Genomic DNA, 17,663 nt, shown 5'->3' with positions numbered 1-17,663 from the left:
TTTAAGGATTGTTGCTACTTTCAGTCTTTAAGGTAGCTCAGTACATACTTGGAGCCTTTACATTTCTCTTTTTAGAATTCTAGAGCAATAACAAACCTTGGTGACTTCAGTGGTAGCATTGCTCAGTATTTCTTTGTACTGGTTTAAACATGATATTTCCTACAGTTAAGTTAACTTGGTCTGATTGCTTATCTGTAGCCAATTCTATGTGTGTCTGTCTTGTTAACTTCTGGATCTCCCCTTAGACTTGTATAGAAGGTGCCCAGCATGCTTAAATTAATGTCGCAGCAGGGACACAACTCACAGAGGAAGTTGGGAGGTGTGAGAGGTTTTCCCAGACAGTTTGGGTTTGTTCTCTACACCTAAACTGCTACAGTGGCACAGCAACACCGCTGCAGCTGAGCCAAAGCGCTTCAGTGAAGACGTTACCTGCACCGACGAGAGGGGTTCTCCCATCTGTGTAGGCGCTGCAGCTCCCCGAGAGGTGGTAGGTGCGTCAATGGAGAATACACCCATCAACCTAGCGCTGTCTTCACCAGGGGTTAGGTCGGTTTCACTGTGTCACTTTTTCATACTCCTGAGCGACGTAGTTACACCAACCAAATTTCCTAGTGTAGACCGGGCCTAAAGCACCATAGAGGCAGTTTGGGGTAGGAGAGGTGAAGGTAGGAGCTCCATGGTAGCAACTGCACTGCTACTCACCTGGCTGCTTCACTGAGCATGTACAGAAATTATCATTAGGTAGGGAACTGCCTTCTGAATAGGGTCAGGCTTTAGGCTTATGTGAGCTGGAAGACAGAATAATCCAGGCATTCTTTAAGAATAACTTATTTATCCTCTAATTAAATATTTATTGTTTTAGTTTTAGCTATGGACAAAAGTGTGTTTGAAAGGAAAATTGAACATGGACATGAGTCACGTTGTTCTACATCTTACATATTTTTGGTTTTATTTTTCTATATATCATGGAGACAGTGGATATTTTTAAAGTTCACAATTTTGATTAATTCCCTAAATGGAGTTTCAAATTTCAACATTTTTTAGAAGTTTGATGAACATTTCAATGATATTATACATCATATTTCCAGCAGTTTTTCTAGTCAATTTGCTGGGGTTCTTTATTTAAACACCCAGCAACTTTATTTTTGGTGATTGTCACTTTAACTGTGTAGAATGTTAATAGGAAGGAGTTTTGTAAGTAAATGAAAATCTGCCTCCTTTACTGGAGAGTTAGGGGCAAAGGGAGGGAAGATCCATGTTCAGAAGTCCTGCATATTTACTTCAGAAGCCAGGTGGGCAGCCAGTACACGTTTAGATATAATAGATAAATTGAGTCTGCTCTACATCCTTAACTAATGGCCATTTCGCTTTTAGCTTATGCAGTAGGGACTCATACATTAAGCTCCAGAGGCCAAAGGTTCGATCCTGCCCTATGACGATTGAGGTGTATTGGTGTTACATCTGCACACACTATTACATGATGGGGAAATTCTGCTCTACCTTGCATTTGAAATGTAACATTATATTATCCTTGTTTTAATGGCTATAAACATAGAATATGAGAGTTTCTTCCCTTTTTGCAGCGCAGAGAGTGAGTGATGACAGCAGAGAATGTCAATGCAGAGAATCTGGCAGATGACACCTTGCGTCTAAAATCCTTGGATGCTTTTCATCTGGGCTGCAAAGTTTCTCGCAAACTGAAAAAAAATCCCAAGGGAGCTCTTTTGTCCCCACTTATAGCTTATTCTTCTCCCTTTAATAAAAGTAGCTGGTTGTTGTGGTGTATTGTAAACACGCTTGTGAGTGTTTTGATTGGCACACTGAAGCTGTTTTGCTATTTCTTTCCCATAAAACTCCTTTCCTTATTTTATTTTAATTACATATCAATAAAATAAATGCTCACTGCCATATGTTAAATCCACCCAGGGTGTTCCTAGACCAGGGAACATACATATTTATATGTTTCAGGGAGCTCACATGGATAAATCTTTCCCTTTCCCTTGGTCCTTTGACAAAGCCATTTGGTTTGTGGTGTTGTCAGGGGAGTTGGGTTCAGTCCCAGTTTGGCTGCACAATGTGTAACGCCCACATCACTGCTCCACGGCCTGTCGACCCTCTCTCTGCTCCCCTCGCCTCCCAAACCTCCCCATCATGAGGTCCCTTCTCTTGTGCCTGAGCGTCCAGACCTTGCCCTGTGCAGCAGCTCCCATGCAGGAGCCCGAAGGGCATTGCAAATCCCAAACACCCAGGCTTAGAAACCTGAGCAAATTTGCAAGTGACGGTGTAACTGAGGCAGCCACATGGGGTCCTGCCATGGAGAGGGAGAATAATGGAGCTCACAGTTGCTTTGCAAATCTTTGCAGCAGCAAAATATTGTTACCCCGGGGCACCATTTAGGGAAGGCCTTCCCCAAACCCCGGCTAGTTTTGTCCACGTTTGTGTGAAGTGTGCAGCAGAAGGGAAGATGCTGCCCTTCCTCCTTCCGCCCCCACTGCCCTTCGTCCCCCCACCCCCGCTGCCCTGCTCAGCTGTTGTTTGCAGCCATGCTGCCCCGCCCCCCACCATGGGACCACCGCTGGCCTCGCGCCGCGCCTGCTGATATGCTGCGTAGAAGGGGGTGGGGGCTGATATTGGTGTGTTCCCTTCCCCCCGCCCATTGCAGAAGTGGGTGCGCAGTGCACGCCTCTCACCCCAGCCACTGAACTGCAAAGCTGCCCCCACTGTGCCAACTAGGGTCTGAGCTTCTGGCTGGCCCCGCAGCAGCAGCACCTCCTTGGACACAGCCCCTCCCTGAGCTACACCCCTCTCGGCCCCTACGTACCCCCTGCCTGCACCCTGAGCTACACTCCTCCAGGAACACAGTCCCTAGCAACCTCCTGCCTAGCCCCTGAAGTACACCCCCACCTGGAACCTGAGCTACCTCCATGCCTGCACACAGCCTCTAGTTACCCCCCGCCTACACCCTCAGCAGTTTTAAAAAAATTTGAGCTGACCTCCGCACCCTTTGAGTTATATTTTTTGGTTCTGGGCCCACCACCTTATACGCAAATTCTAGAGTTTCCGGGTGCCTAAGTAGCCTCAGGAATCATGATTAATTTTCAGCACACCAAAATCTGAAATGGTGCCCCTGAAGTTACCTCAAGCTTTTCTCCACAAACCAGCTCATTCTCTCATTGCCCTTTCCCCCTGCCCTGCGCCTACGTCTTCCTCACAGCCCTTATGGTGAATGTTTCATGGACCAGCCCTGGAGTGACTTGTCTTTACTGGGAAAAGGCATTGTGTGAGAAAAGGGGTCAATGTATGAACAGGGACGACTGTGCAGCCTAGTGGCTAGAGCACAGAACTGGGACACAGGAAACCTGGATTCTGTGCCTGTCTCTGGCCTGGCCGGTGACCCATAGGCCTGCCCCCAGAGGAGTTTGACTAATTAGGGCAAGTCCCGGGGCACAGATTGACATGTAACCTGAAGCAAGAGGTGGCATGTGACCCCCTCTAAAAACTCCTCCCACTTGTTTCTAAATAAATATTATTTCTGTTTTCGAAGAATTATTGCTTATCAGCCTATTCTTGATTGGAGGACTGTATCTGTGTCCTTTCAAGGAACAGCAAGGCTAACTTGCTGTGGGGAGCCCTCTGTATATCAGAGACAAGCACCTTGGGCAGATCACAACCATTGTTACCGGTTCAAATAAATTCTAAATTAAGGTTTAAAATTAAAAGCTTTATTTCTAGGTAATATAACTGGCTGATTATAATTAGACCCAAACCTTCCAGTAACACCATAGGACCACCCCAAGAGCAGGTTTGATCCATCAGGGAATGTTCCTGGGTGGACTGATCCATCCAGAAGAACTACGGGATTCGTCTGAGCTTTCGTGTGTTCTTCTACTAAATGTTGTTCCCTCCATTGTACAGTCAAGTCCCTAATTGGGGAAAAATAGGTATTGAAAGAGTTTGTCAGGATCCCTCATGATACTGGTATTCGGTAGGTTTGTTCTTCAGCCAAATTAATCCCACAGGGAATTTTGTAACAATTTAACCATTTTGCACATTCATCAGCATCCAGTAGGGTGACTAGACAGCAAATGTGAAAAATCAGGACAGGCGGTGGAGGGTAATAGGAGTCTATATAAGAAAAAGACACAAAAACCAGGCTGTACCTATATATTTGGGACACCTGGTCACCCTACCATCCAGTCATTTTGCACTAAGTCATTAGAATACAGTTTTAAAATCTGGTCAAAAGGTAAACCATTGTCACGGTGATGGAAGGAAAACACACAGTGATAGCTGCAGGTAGGAGGATGGGCTTTTGTAATTTTCAAGCGTGGAACATAATGTCAGTAGCATTTTTATTTTAAAACTTTCATGCTGCTTCTAGGAAACAATGTGCTGTTGGGGCAGTGTCCATATGAGATAATTAATTCTCTGTGGTAACTCTCCTCCAGGCACAAGGTGAGCCAATGTTCATCCAGTTGGTTGTGTGGTCCACATGATACAGACAGTGCCGGGGCCACCCATACTTTGTTTTAAAAGTGGGTTACTGATATAATCCACAGTTTATAATCTTTGGTTTCATCACCCATTAAGCAGAAGGCGTCAGTTTTATTTTCACATCCATACTTGTCACGGCCGATTCCCCACTCTGGCACTTTGAGTGCAGAAGGTGGGAGCCCGCAAGGATTATAAAAATTAATACTGGCCACTCCAGACTTGTATTAAACTCCCAAGGTTGCAGCTTTTCTCTGACCTTGGCTTGGTAAACACTGCCACCACCCAAATGCAAAAAAAACCTCCTTGGACCAATGAAGGAACACTTGGGAATTCCTCCCCTGTGGGGTATCCTCAAGCCCTTTCTCCCGCCCTCCGGGGAAGAGCTGAGAAAGAAAACAAAGGAAATTAGCTGTTGCTACCAGCTAATCAAACAACATGCACAAAGCTCTTAGGACACCAAAAATCCAATCCTGTTCTTAAAAAAGGTTCTTTAAAAAGGTAAATTTTATTAAAAACTAATAGGAAGAAAATACGTCTGGAACTTAGGCTATTGGTAGACTTTAAAAGAGCAATTCCAAAAAGTAAGCACCCAAATAGCTTTCTTGGGGGTTCAGCTTAAAGGATACAAGCAAACAAAAGCATCTGGGGTTAGCACAGAGGAGTCCACAAGCCTTAAAAAATAAAGAGAAATAAACCTAATCGCGTCTTTCTAAACATTCCCAAATTAATTACATAGTTGGGGATTTCAAATCAGTAATTCTAGGTACAATCTGATGATTTCTTATATCTGACTTAAAACGTAGCCAGGGCCGGCTCCAGGCACCAGCGAAGGAAGCAGGTGCTTGGGGTGGCCAATGGAAAGGCGGCGGGTCTCTCAGTCCCTCTCAGAACAAAGGACCCGCCGCCGAATTGCCGCCGAAGAGTGAAGCGGAGCGGTAGAGCTGCCGCCGAAGTGCCGTCGATCGTGGCTTTATTATTATTTTTTTCCTGCTTTGCCGCTTGGGGCGGCAAAAAAGCTGGAACCGGCCCTGATCATAGCCCTGACTTTGCTCAGCTCCCCCTCTGTCGAACAACCACAGACACCAAGGGAAAGCTTCCTTCTCAATTTTAAAAGGTTCCAGCATTGCCATTGGCTCTCCAACATTTACTTTGATTTGGCATCACTACCCACTACTTAGCAAGTGATGTTCAAGTTAGGGAAAACCCCTTAGTTTGGGCTTCTTAAGTACAGTTCTGCTTCCCTTTACATAAAACAAAGGATAAAAACATTTCATAAACTTTCCATTCAACACTAAAGTTAATTTTAACCCTAAACAGTCAAAACCGATCAGTTTGACAATACAGATCTGGGTGCTGAGCCCCTAGGCACAGTCTTGTGTTCATGCAAATACAGTCTGTTCCTGAGGACTTTTTCCACCAGTCTGTCACTAGGTGTCAGAGGAGAGTTCATTCAGACCCAGCTTACAGCTGGTTTGGGTGAAAAATCACTTAAGGGTTGAATGCAGGCTAGACAATAGTAGCTGATCATTCCTGGCTATGGGCGGTGTTCCTTCCAGAGAGCTCACAATGCAATTAGGCAGCTTCAGTATTTTGGATACCAATAAAGGATTCATTACTAGAATTGGTCTGATACCCACTGAGCTGGGTGAGTGCAGACATGGGTTCATTAATATCTGGAGCAGAGATCCCCCATCATGCAGTGCTTTCCTGCTTTTCTGGTCCCAGAGTTCCGTGCGGTTCTTGCCTTGGAATCTCTGTTCTCCATTCTGTATCCTGTCACCGATGTCTGGAGGGGTTTGGGTGTGTCTCCCACCGCCTTTTTGATGCTTTTTGTGAGTCTTTCTTCTGATTGGCTTCGGTTCAAGCAGAGGCTGCGGGTGGAAGGTCTTTCATGTGTCAGACAGGCCGGGTACTGTGCCCTGGTTCCCCGAGAACACAGGCCTGACAGGTAACACAGGGGTAATAAAATCTTGTCATCCTCATTGCATAAAGAAACGACAGCAAAAAGTCGATCAGCACTTCGGCAGCAGCTCAATCGTGCCACTTCATTCTTCGGCGGCACTTCGGCGACAGCTCAAAGAGGAAGAGAGGGACTGAGGGACAGCAGGTTGGTTTCTTTCCAGGTGCTCCCCTTTCCCTGCAATGATCTGTCGCTTCAGTGACTCAGCCCTCCAGCTTATCACAGCCTTAACTAGGCAGAGGCTGTGGTCTTTCAGTGATTCTCTTTGTTTTATTGCTAATAAAGTGCAGCAGACTGTGCTTGTGATGCAGCAGATTCCCCAGAAGAGAGTGCAGTGTGTTTGTGTCTCTGGTACCCAGGGTACCCCGCCCCAAGCAGCCAAAAAAAAAAAAAAGCCGCGATCGCGGCGGCAATTCGGCAGGAGGTCCTTCGCTCTGAGTGGGAGTGAGGGACTGTCCGCCGAATTGCCGCCGAATACCCGGACATGCCGCCCCTCTCCGGAGTGGCCGCCCCAAGCACCTGCTTGCCAGGCTGCTGTCTGGAGCCAGCCCTGCCAGTACCAGTCTGCACAGAAAGTGTGGGGAAAACTTAGAACAAAAAAATTGGGAGGAGCAGAAGTAGATATCAAGTCATAGAAATTAGAAGTAATGAACTGCAGAAATATAAGTGAAGTTCAAGAGATCAGGGAAGACTCCCTGGTGGTAGGGCCAAGGAGAACAAGGAGGTTTTATTTAAGTATTTCAGGAACAAAAGAGATTCTAACACTGGTACGGGCCCATTACTCCATGGAGATGGTAAAATAATAATAATGATACAGAAAGGATAGACATGTTCAGTAAATTTTGCTGCTCTGTATCTGGAAAGGAGCACAATGGAGTACATATATCACCTGTAAGAGTTTCCTGGACTGAAGGGCCATACAATAGGTGTGAAAACAGCTCTCTTGATCACCAAATAAAAGCAGAGACCTCCAGAGTGATATACAGGAGTCTCCATAGACTGAGGTACAAAGTCAGCTCCTGAGGGGGAAAGGGATGTGAGAGACACACATGCTCTGTGACAGGTTTCAGAGGGGTAGCCGTGTTAGTCTTTATGAGCAAAAACAACGAGGAGTCCTTGCCGCACCTTAGAGACTAACACATTTATTTGGGAATAAGCTTTCATGGGCTAGAACCCACTTCATCGGATGCATGAAGTGAAAAATACAGGGTCTGTGGGTCAGCACGAGGGGGATGTTAATAAAAGAGCCGACCAAATTCCCTATACTCTTCACTCCTTCTTTCCTTTTCTCTCCTTTACCCTCCTCTCTGCCTCCCTTCCTTCCCCAACTCCCTGCCCTGCTCTCCTGTCTCCCCCTCTCCTTTCTCTCCCTGAACACTTCTCCCTTCACTCTTCATCTTAACCCCTATTTTTTCTTATCTATTCGTTCTCTTCCATGTCTCATCTTTTCTCTCCTCCCCTAACTTCTCCCTCATTCTTCCCCCCCTTTTCTTGCTGTCCTCATCCCTAATTCCAGAAATCCTCCAAAATTGAAGTTCCCACAACCATAATGGTAGATAATTTCCAGGTGATTAACTAACAGAACACTACTGTTCATTTGGATAACTAGTATGTCTGGATAAAGGGAATTTGGATTACTGGAATTATCCTGTACATTGATTTTAACTCAGGTAGTTTTAAAATTACCACATTTTCATTTGGACAAATAAATCACATGTATTAGTGCTACTTATCCATTAAAACTGGCAGGAAGTTGGGTTCCCCAGCACAGCTTCACTGGAGCCCTGAGTGGTTTCTGAAGATAGTAAGAAAGATCATTCAAGTAGTTCATTGACTCAAGGGGTTATGACAGCTGTGTTCTTCTCTTTCTGGATCTCATAGGCATCTGCCTAGATAGGACTTTAAAGGAAGAGTTATTAGGGGGATTATCTGACTTCATGATGTGATTTTAGCAGTTGCCTAACAAGGGGGGCTCTCAGTAGCCAAATAATAACTGCACAACTTGCTGTCTCTCTCAGACACATATTTTTGCTTCAGTGACTGACAATTTAACCAAAACAGCCTGTTTTATACAGATTCTGAAGGCTTGGTTTGGACTTGGTAAAACTGTGAGGGGGCAATCAGAAAGTGACCCATGATTCTATTGAAGATTTGAAATGTCCAACTTCAATTTGAACGTTGGAATTATTGCAACTTTGTCTCTGGGAAATTCCATCATCTTTGTGCAAAACATCTTGTGTCATCCCAGTTTGCATAGGACATGTTAGGCCACAGTGGTTTGTGCAAATCGTCTTGGGACATATAACGAACATTTATTGGTTTATCTCAGGTCAGCAACTTACTTCTGGAGGACACTTCTCATTGCCCTCCCTGTGTTGTGTTCCTTGGCCAACTTGATAAGACTCTGTGTCCTTTCCCATGTGGCAGTTTCTGCCACAGAGAGGTCAATTTTGAAGTCAGGAGAGATTCTTTATTTAAAATCTTTTAGAATCATGGAAATGTAGGGCTGACAGGGACCTCAATCAGAAAATGACCCATGATTCTAGTGCAGATTTGAAATGTCCAACCTCAATTTGAATGTTGGAATAGTTGCAACTTTGTCTCTGGGAAATTCCATCAACAGTGGTTTGTGCAAAACATCTTGGGACATCTAATGAACATTTATTGGTTTAGCTCAGGTCAGCAACTTACTTCTGGAGGACACTTCTCGATCGTCTCCCCGTCTTGTGTTCCTTGGTCAACATGGTATGACTCTGTATTCGCCCCATCTGTTCTTAAATATCTCTACTCTAATGTCGGGGATTCCACAACCTCCCTTGGAAGCCTATTCCAGAGTTTAATTTAGTTAGAGAGTTGTCCTAATATATCTAAGCTAACCCCACTTCCTGAAAATTAAGCCCATTACTTCTTGTCCTACTTTCAGTGGACCTAGAAAACAGTTGATTACCATCTGTATTATCACAGCCCTTTACGTATTTGAAGACTGTTTTTAGGTCATCCCCCCTGTCTATCTTCAGCTTTCCTCCCTGGTCAAGTTTTCTAAACGTTTGATCATTTTTGTTGCTCTCCTCTGGACTCTCTCCAATTTGGCCGCATCTTTCCTTAAGTGTGGCACCCAGAATTGGACACAGGACTCAAGATGTGGCCTCGCTAGTGCTGGGCATAGCAGGACAATTAACTCCAATGTCTTACGTATGATCCTTGTTTTAATACACTGCAGAGTTATATTAACCTTTTTTACAACTGCATCACATTGTTGACTCATATTCAAGTTGTAATCCACTATAGCCCCTAGATCCTTTTCAGCAGTACAACCACATAGCCAATTATTCCCCATTTTACAGTTGGGCATTTAATTTTGCCTTCTTCAGTGAAGTACTTTGCACTATATTTTATTAAGAGCAATGCTTCATTTTAGCAAGGTCCTTTTATTTTCTAATCCCATCCTCCAAAGTGCTTGCAGCTCCTCTCAGCTTGGTGTCATGTGCAAATTTTATAAGCACAGAACCATTGTCCTGCTAGAACTAAGCTGCTCTAATTACCATACAGTAAAGCAGTGATGGACGGGGAGATGTCAGCAAACCAGTAAAGTGCCTGAACCCACTTCTGCTTATTGCTAAAAGCAGCCAAGTCAGCAGGCTTAGCTTATCCAAGGAAGGAGGGGAGGGGGTTTTGGGTGCCACAGGAAGGGCAGCTTGACCCTGCATCCTTCCTGATAAGAATTAGGTTGAAGTTGCTGATACCTGCATTTTAGAAGAGCAGGATGTGCCCTCAGGAATGTGTCTGTTAGGGTCTCAAGACTGCAAACTTGGGGAAAAAACACACCTGGTTAATCAATAATCAGAAGAAAACCTCTTGTTTGACCACTGAAACTGCTTGCTTAACACGTTTTCTTTAAGGGACATGTCATTGTGTTACTAATGTATAAAATAAGGGGAAACGTTTGAGGTAATGGGACTCTTCAGGACTGGACTCTCCTTCTGGATACATCTTCTGCTCCCCACCGGCAGCCGCTCTGACACTCATGAGCCACACTCGGCTTTGGTAATTAGCGAGGGTTGGGGGTGTTTTACTAACCTGTTGCGGACGTGTGTAAGTGCTTGAGACTAAGTTAAGTTTAGTTTTAAGTTCTCCTATTGGCAAGCCCAGGGGAAATATAGGGTTTCCATGTTTTCAGGGGATTTCCCTCCCTCCCAGTAAACCCACCAAATCCATCCCCTTCACTACCTCCTATCCCCCCTCTCTTCTATGCCTAGTCAGGAAATGGCACAGACCTAGTCCTAATGCAAACAGCTCCCATCAGTATCTGATTTCCCAATTCTAATGCCTGGCACCTACTTCCCTCTTCAGAACAATCGCCCCGTCCCCTCCCCGCCAACACACACACACACTTCAAGCCCCAGCTCCCCAATATATTCCCAAACAAGGGCTCAACTCAGTTTGGCACCCCCCAAATCCCCAGCACTCACATCCTCACTCCACCCAAACTACTGCCTGACTCAGACAATGGCTCCCTACTCCACCCCACAGAATGGTCCTGGTCATTGGCAACGTGGCCCATGTCAGGGAGTGAGGCCTGCAGCATTCTCAACCCCCTGAGGTGTCTGCTGCCAGTGGACCTCAAACCCCAAATTCCTTCCGTGTGCCTCTGAGTCCCCCCAGTCCCACCCCACATGTCCCAGTTTCCCAGATCCTCCCCCCATGTAACTCTATTCCCTCTACTTTCCACACCATGTGCCTCTGACCCTGCTGATCCCATCACATGTCCCATTCCTCTTCATCACACCCCCTCCTTCTTCTCCTTCAACCCCGCCTCATGTTACTCTAACTCCCAATCCCCAGACCTCAAATCTCCCCTGCCTCACACCTCAGGGGCGTTTTCAGAGAGGCCCCAATGGCCTCTCCCTCCCTTCTGTCTTCAGGCCTCCAGGTTGCGCCCATCTACACTCTTCAGCAGGCTGCCAATGGAGGCCGCTGCCCTCCCAATCCACAGAGAAACTGATGGATTTTCAGGGGGAAGGACAGGGCCCAACCCTGCATGAAGACTGAGCTCTGCTGGAGCCAGCTCTGCTGACTTGCGGGGAGCTCCATCATCCATGGTCATGTTCAGATCCCGGCTTTGTCATGGCAAAGACTGTCAAAGTCATTTTAGAGGGACCTGTTGTGCCCTTGCTCTCTACGACACACAAAGGCTAGAAGAAAACCAGGCAGGCCCCGCTTCATTCCACAGAACTATGTATATTACTGGGCACAAAAATAGTAGGTCTGGTTTTCCATGGAGACTTCTGCTCAAACAATTTTGATGGCTACGTGATCCCAACGGTTTAAAAGAATATTACTCAATTCTTATACAGCACATGATGCCCCCACCACACACGTATATTCATGACTCAAAGTAGCCTCAATATTATGAAGCTTATTCTGTGATTTTCCAAGGATTTGACACATCTCTGTAATGGGATAAATGCATAAAAATAGGAAAAATAAAAAAACGATTCACTAAGAATATTAATCAATACTGTATGAACAAGGTGCACAAGTAATACACACACATACACATAGAGTTTGGTCCCAAGTCATTAGTATTTTTAATAGTGTCATATATGTCCAGGGATGAGCAAGAATCCTTTGCAGAACTTAGGGCTAAGCCCTTAAAACATGTCTAATTGCAGATCATATCATAGATTATAGGACTGGAAGGGACCTCGAGAGGTCATCGAGTCCAGTCCCCTGCCCGCATGGCAGGACCAAATACTGTCTAGACCATCCCTGATAGACATTTATCTAACCTACTCTTAAATATCTCCAGAGACGGAGATTCCACAACCTCCCTAGGCAATTTATTCCAGTGTTTAACCACCCTGACAGTTAGGAACTTTTTCCTAATGTCCAACCTAGACCTCCCTTGGTGCAGTTTAAACCCATTGTTTCTGGTTCTATCCTTAGAGGCTAAGGTGAACAAGTTCTCTCCCTCCTCCTCATGACACCCTTTTAGATACCTGTAAACTGCTATCATGTCCCCTCTCAGTCTTCTCTTCTCCAAACTAAACAAACCCAGTTCTTTCAGCCTTCCTTCATAGGTCATGTTCTCAAGACCTTTAATCATTCTTGTTGCTCTTCTTTGGACCCTTTCCAATTTCTCCACATCTTTTTTAAAATGCGGCGCCCAGAACTGGACACAATACTCCAGCTGAGGCCTAACCAGAGCAGAGTAGAGCGGAAGAATGACTTCTCGTGTCTTGCTCACAACACACCTGTTAATGCATCCCAGAATCATGTTTGCTTTTTTTGCAACAGCATCACACTGTTGACTCATATTTAGCTTGTGGTCCACTATAACCCCTAGATCCCTTTCTGCCGTACTCCTTCCTAGACAGTCTTTTCCCATTCTGTATGTGTGAAATTGATTTTTCCTTCCTAAGTGGAGCACTTTCCATTTGTCTTTGTTAAACTTCATCCTGTTTAACTCAGACCATTTCTCCAATTTGTCCAGATCATTTTGAATTATGACCCTGTCCTCCAAAGTAGTTGCAATCCCTCCCAGTTTGGTATCATCCGCAAACTTAATAAGCGTACTTTCTATGCCAATATCTAAGTCGTTGATGAAGATATTGAACAGAGCCGGTCCCAAAACAGACCCCTGCGGAACCCCACTCGTTACGCCTTTCCAGCAGGATTGGGAACCATTAATAACAACTCTCTGAGTATGGTTATCCAGCCAGTTATGCACCCACCTTATAGTAGCCCCATCTAATTTGTATTTGCCTAGTTTATCGATAAGAATATCATGCGAGACCGTATCAAATGCCTTACTAAAGTCTAGGTATACCACATCCACCGCTTCACCCTTATCCACAAGGCTCGTTATTCTATCAAAGAAAGCTATCAGATTGGTTTGACATGATTTGTTCTTCACAAATCCATGCTGGCTGTTCCCTATCACCTTACCACCTTCCAAGTGTTTGCAGATGATTTCCTTAATTACTTGCTCCATTATTTTCCCTGGCACAGAAGTTAAACTAACTGGTCTGTAGTTACCTGGGTTGTTTTTATTTCCCTTTTTATAGATGGGCACTATATTTGCCCTTTTCCAGTCTTCTGGAATCTCTCCCGTCTCCCATGACTTTCCAAAGATAATAGCTAGAGGCTCAGATACCTCCTCTATTAGCTCCTTGAGTATTCTAGGATGCATTTCATCAGGCCCGGGTGACTTGCAGGCATCTAACTTTTCTAAGTGATTTTTAACTTGTTCTTTTTTTATTTTATCCGCTAAACCTACCCCCTTCCCATTAGCATTCACTATGTTAGGCATTGCTTCAGACTTCTCGGTGAAGACCGAAACAAAGAAGTCATTAAGCATCTCTGCCATTTCCAAGTTTCCTGTTACTGTTTCTCCCTCTTCACTAAGCAGTGGGCCTACCCTGTCTTTGGTCTTCCTCTTGCTTCTAATGTATTGATAAAAAGTCTTCTTGTTTCCTTTTATTCCCGTAGCTAGTTTGAGCTCATTTTGGGCCTTTGCCTTTCTAATCTTGCCCCTGCATTCCTGTGTTGTTTGCCTATATTCATCCTTTGTAATCTGTCCTAGTTTCCATTTTTTATATGACTCCTTTTTATTTTTTAGATCGTGCAAGATCTCATGGTTAAGCCAAGGTGGTCTTTTGCCACATTTTCTATCTTTCCTAACCAGCGGAATAGCTTGCTTTTGGGCCCTTAATAGTGTCCCTTTGAAAAACTGCCAACTCTCCTCAGTTGTTTTTCCCCTCAGTCTTGATTCCCATGGGACCTTACCTATCAGCTCTCTGAGCTTCCCAAAATCTGCCTTCCTGAAATCCATTGTCTCTATTTTGCTGTTCTCCCTTCTACCCTTCGTTAGAATTGCAAACTCTATGATTTCATGATCACTTTCACCCAGGCTGCCTTCTACTTTCACATTCTCAACGAGTTCCTCCCTATTTGTTAAAATCAAGTCTAGAACAGCTTCCCCCCTAGTAGCTTTTTCAACCTTCTGAAATAAAAAGTTGTCTCCAATGCAGTCCAAGAATTTGTTGGATGTTGCATCTGTGGCTCACAGAGGAGTTAGATTGAGTAACAGCAACAGTTGCTAGCGGAGCTAACCACAAACTCTCACTCACTTGTGAAGTAATTTCACCTTTTATCAGTTTCTTCTGTATTATTTGCTTTATTCCTAGAAGTCCATAGCAGATAGACAAGATCAAGCTGGGACTTGATTGGCAGCATAATGTCGATTTTAGAAACTATATACAATATAGAACTATATAGGAAAACAGAACCCTGAAGTTTGAGGAAGTTTCATTACCCAGGTGATGTCACTAGAAAGAGTACTGAGAGTATTTTGGAGAAAGTTGTGTATTTGAAAGAAGTTGTCTGAGAAGCTGGTTGAACCATTAATGTTGGTTTTCAATAAGTCTTGAACACTGGGGAAGTTGCAGAAGACTGGTAGAAAGCTATTATTGTGCCAGAACTTAAAACGAGTGAACAGGAAGCCCTGGGTTATTATAGGCTTGTCAGTCTGACATCAATCACAGGAAAGATAAAGGAGTAGTTGATACAGACAGGACTAATACAGTATTAAAGGCAAGTAACAGAATTATTGCCAATCAAACGGGTTCATGGAAAAGAGGTCTGGTCAAACTAACTTAATATATTTTATGAGAATACCAGTTTGGGTTATGAAGATAATGTTGTTGATATAATATACTTAGTCATCTGTAAGATATTTAACTTGGTACCACAGGACATTTGGATTTAAAAAATGAATTATATAAAACTAACATGACATACATTAAATGGATTAAAAGCTGGTTAACTGGTAGGTCTCAAAATGTAATTGTAAACAAGGCATCATTGATGGGGTATATGTCTGGTGGGGTCTGGTAGGGATTGGTGAATATTAAAGAGAAAACATATATATATATATATATAGAGAGAGAGATCATAGCTCATCATGCTGCAACATTAATGGCACTGTAAAAGAAAACAGCTGTCCTCTCTGTACCCTTACCTGGTTATTCTCTACACTTCATCTGCTACTTAGAAGGATGGCTACCTATGTTATGAGATCTCTTCAGAAATGCCAGTCAAATGGATCGTCAGGTGAAATGGCCGAATAGCACTTATGAGATTTCAATGGGCTTCACTTTACAGGTTTTCACTTTCCATTGGTTTCACAACATATTAACACAGCGTATCACGTGGTATACTGAATAATGAATAATCACTGATAAAGAGAATGAGAAGTGACAGGGCTAGAGCTGCAGCCAGGGAAAATGAAGGAAATTTCCAAACTTTTGTAATGGAGTCAGTACTTAATGGGATCCCAAGTAGGTTCAATGAGGTAGAACAACTGTACCCCTGATAACGGTTAGTTTTTCACCAAGTGAAGCAGAGCTGTGAGTATTAACGGCTAGACGCTTAGGGTTTGTCTACACTACAAGAGCTACAGCAGCATAGCTGACCTATAATCCTCTAATCCCCTAATTCAAATGTGACCTCAGAGGGAATGTCTACACAGCAACTAGACACCCGTGGCTGGCCTCAGGCTGTGGGGCTGTTTCACTGCTGGTTAGATGTCTGATACTGGGGCTACAGCCTGGGCTCTAGGACTCTGTGAGGTGGGACGGTCCCAAAGCTTGGGCTGCAGCCGGACCCAGAAGTCTACACAGCAATGAAACCACCACAGCCCGAACCCCACGAGCCTGAGTCAGCTGCCATGGGACAGCCCCAGTTTTTCCTTTTTTACGATGTAGACATGCTCATAGAGCATCTGCAATATTATTTTATTATTAAAAATTCTTAGCACTGGGGCAACTCTGCTCCCACCATATGATCAGGTAAAACACAGCACCCCTTGAGCAGAGCTAAGGGCCTTTTGTTTTAAGTCTTTATGATAAGGGGACCAGCTGCCTGAATCATGAAACTTTATCCCTAAATAAGTAAAGCAGAGACTTGTTCTACAGGGTGGCCTCCGATCTTCCGCTCAATGTGCGGATGCTTCTTCCCAGAAATCGTGACTTGGTCTCATTATAAATGAGAACCAGGTCTTGGAAGTTAAAATAAGAGGAAAATTGAGCTAACAGCCAGAAGATGCCTCATGCAGTTTGCGATAAAACAACCATATCATCAGCATATAGTAACAGCGAGATAAGTCTACCTTTAATGTTATTACTTTATAACATCCACTGTATATTAATAGCTAGAGGTGCTAGAAGGCATCCCTGGTGTTCTCCCCAAGCCACTGGGAAAACATTCTCCATTGCCTTTACCCGACCCACAGCACTCTGGTGCAGAGCCTCCAAAATGTTCAGAAGTCTTAGATCCATACCCATCCTTCTTAATTTTGCCCAAAGATTGTCTAGATCAATAGATCAATAGAATCTAATACCATCTTTAAAACTCTAATAGTAGCATACAGTATATTTATAAATCATAGAGGAGAAATTAAAGCCATTATCAATTGTGGCTCTAACTGTTTTTGTCTAACTTCTCTGTGTGAATGGCAAGAACATAGCAGGGAAATAATAGGTGTGAGGTGGCAGTCAGGGTGATGTGCCCGCTCTTTGTGTCCACTCTCGGCAGAGAAGCATCAAGGACCCCTTGACCTTTCTCTGTGGAGAACGTAGCAGGTGAGAAGACCAGCACCTTCCAACAACAGAGACAGTTGAAATAGAGGCACTGACTGGGAGATGAGAGGGACAGCTCACTGCCCTGTCACAGCTCCCTGTTGCTCTATGGATGTCCTTCTCCCCATGGATTCTCATTCTTCATTCACTCACCTCAACTTTTCTATTTGGTGCTTCCAAATGGGAGGAAATGCGGGGAAAGAGGAAGAAGGTGAATAGGAGGGCGTCTATGAAAGGGTCTGTGAAGCTTTGTGTGGGGGGTTGTATTTTGTAGGCTCTGAACCCTGGTTAGAATGAATCCCCCAGGGAACTTGGAGGTGTCATACAGCTCTATAGAACCCTTAGAAATGTTCTTACATTTCCCTGGCTGCAGTTTAAGCCCAATCACTTCTTGTTCTCTATGTCCTGAAAGAATGAGACTAATCCTGAGAGGTGCTTGGCACGTTCAAATGCCACTGGCTTCCCTATGTTTGATGCATTAACATTTTATGTCTCTACTTTAGATAGTTATCGTTAAGGCTGATGCTTTTTATGACAGAAAAAAGAAAGGAAACCTCTTGGTTTTCTAC

This window comes from Chrysemys picta, chromosome 3 (assembly GCF_011386835.1).
Source record: "Chrysemys picta bellii isolate R12L10 chromosome 3, ASM1138683v2, whole genome shotgun sequence".
Lineage (NCBI taxonomy): Eukaryota > Metazoa > Chordata > Testudines > Emydidae > Chrysemys > Chrysemys picta.
Note: the sequence above shows the minus strand (reverse complement) of the source record.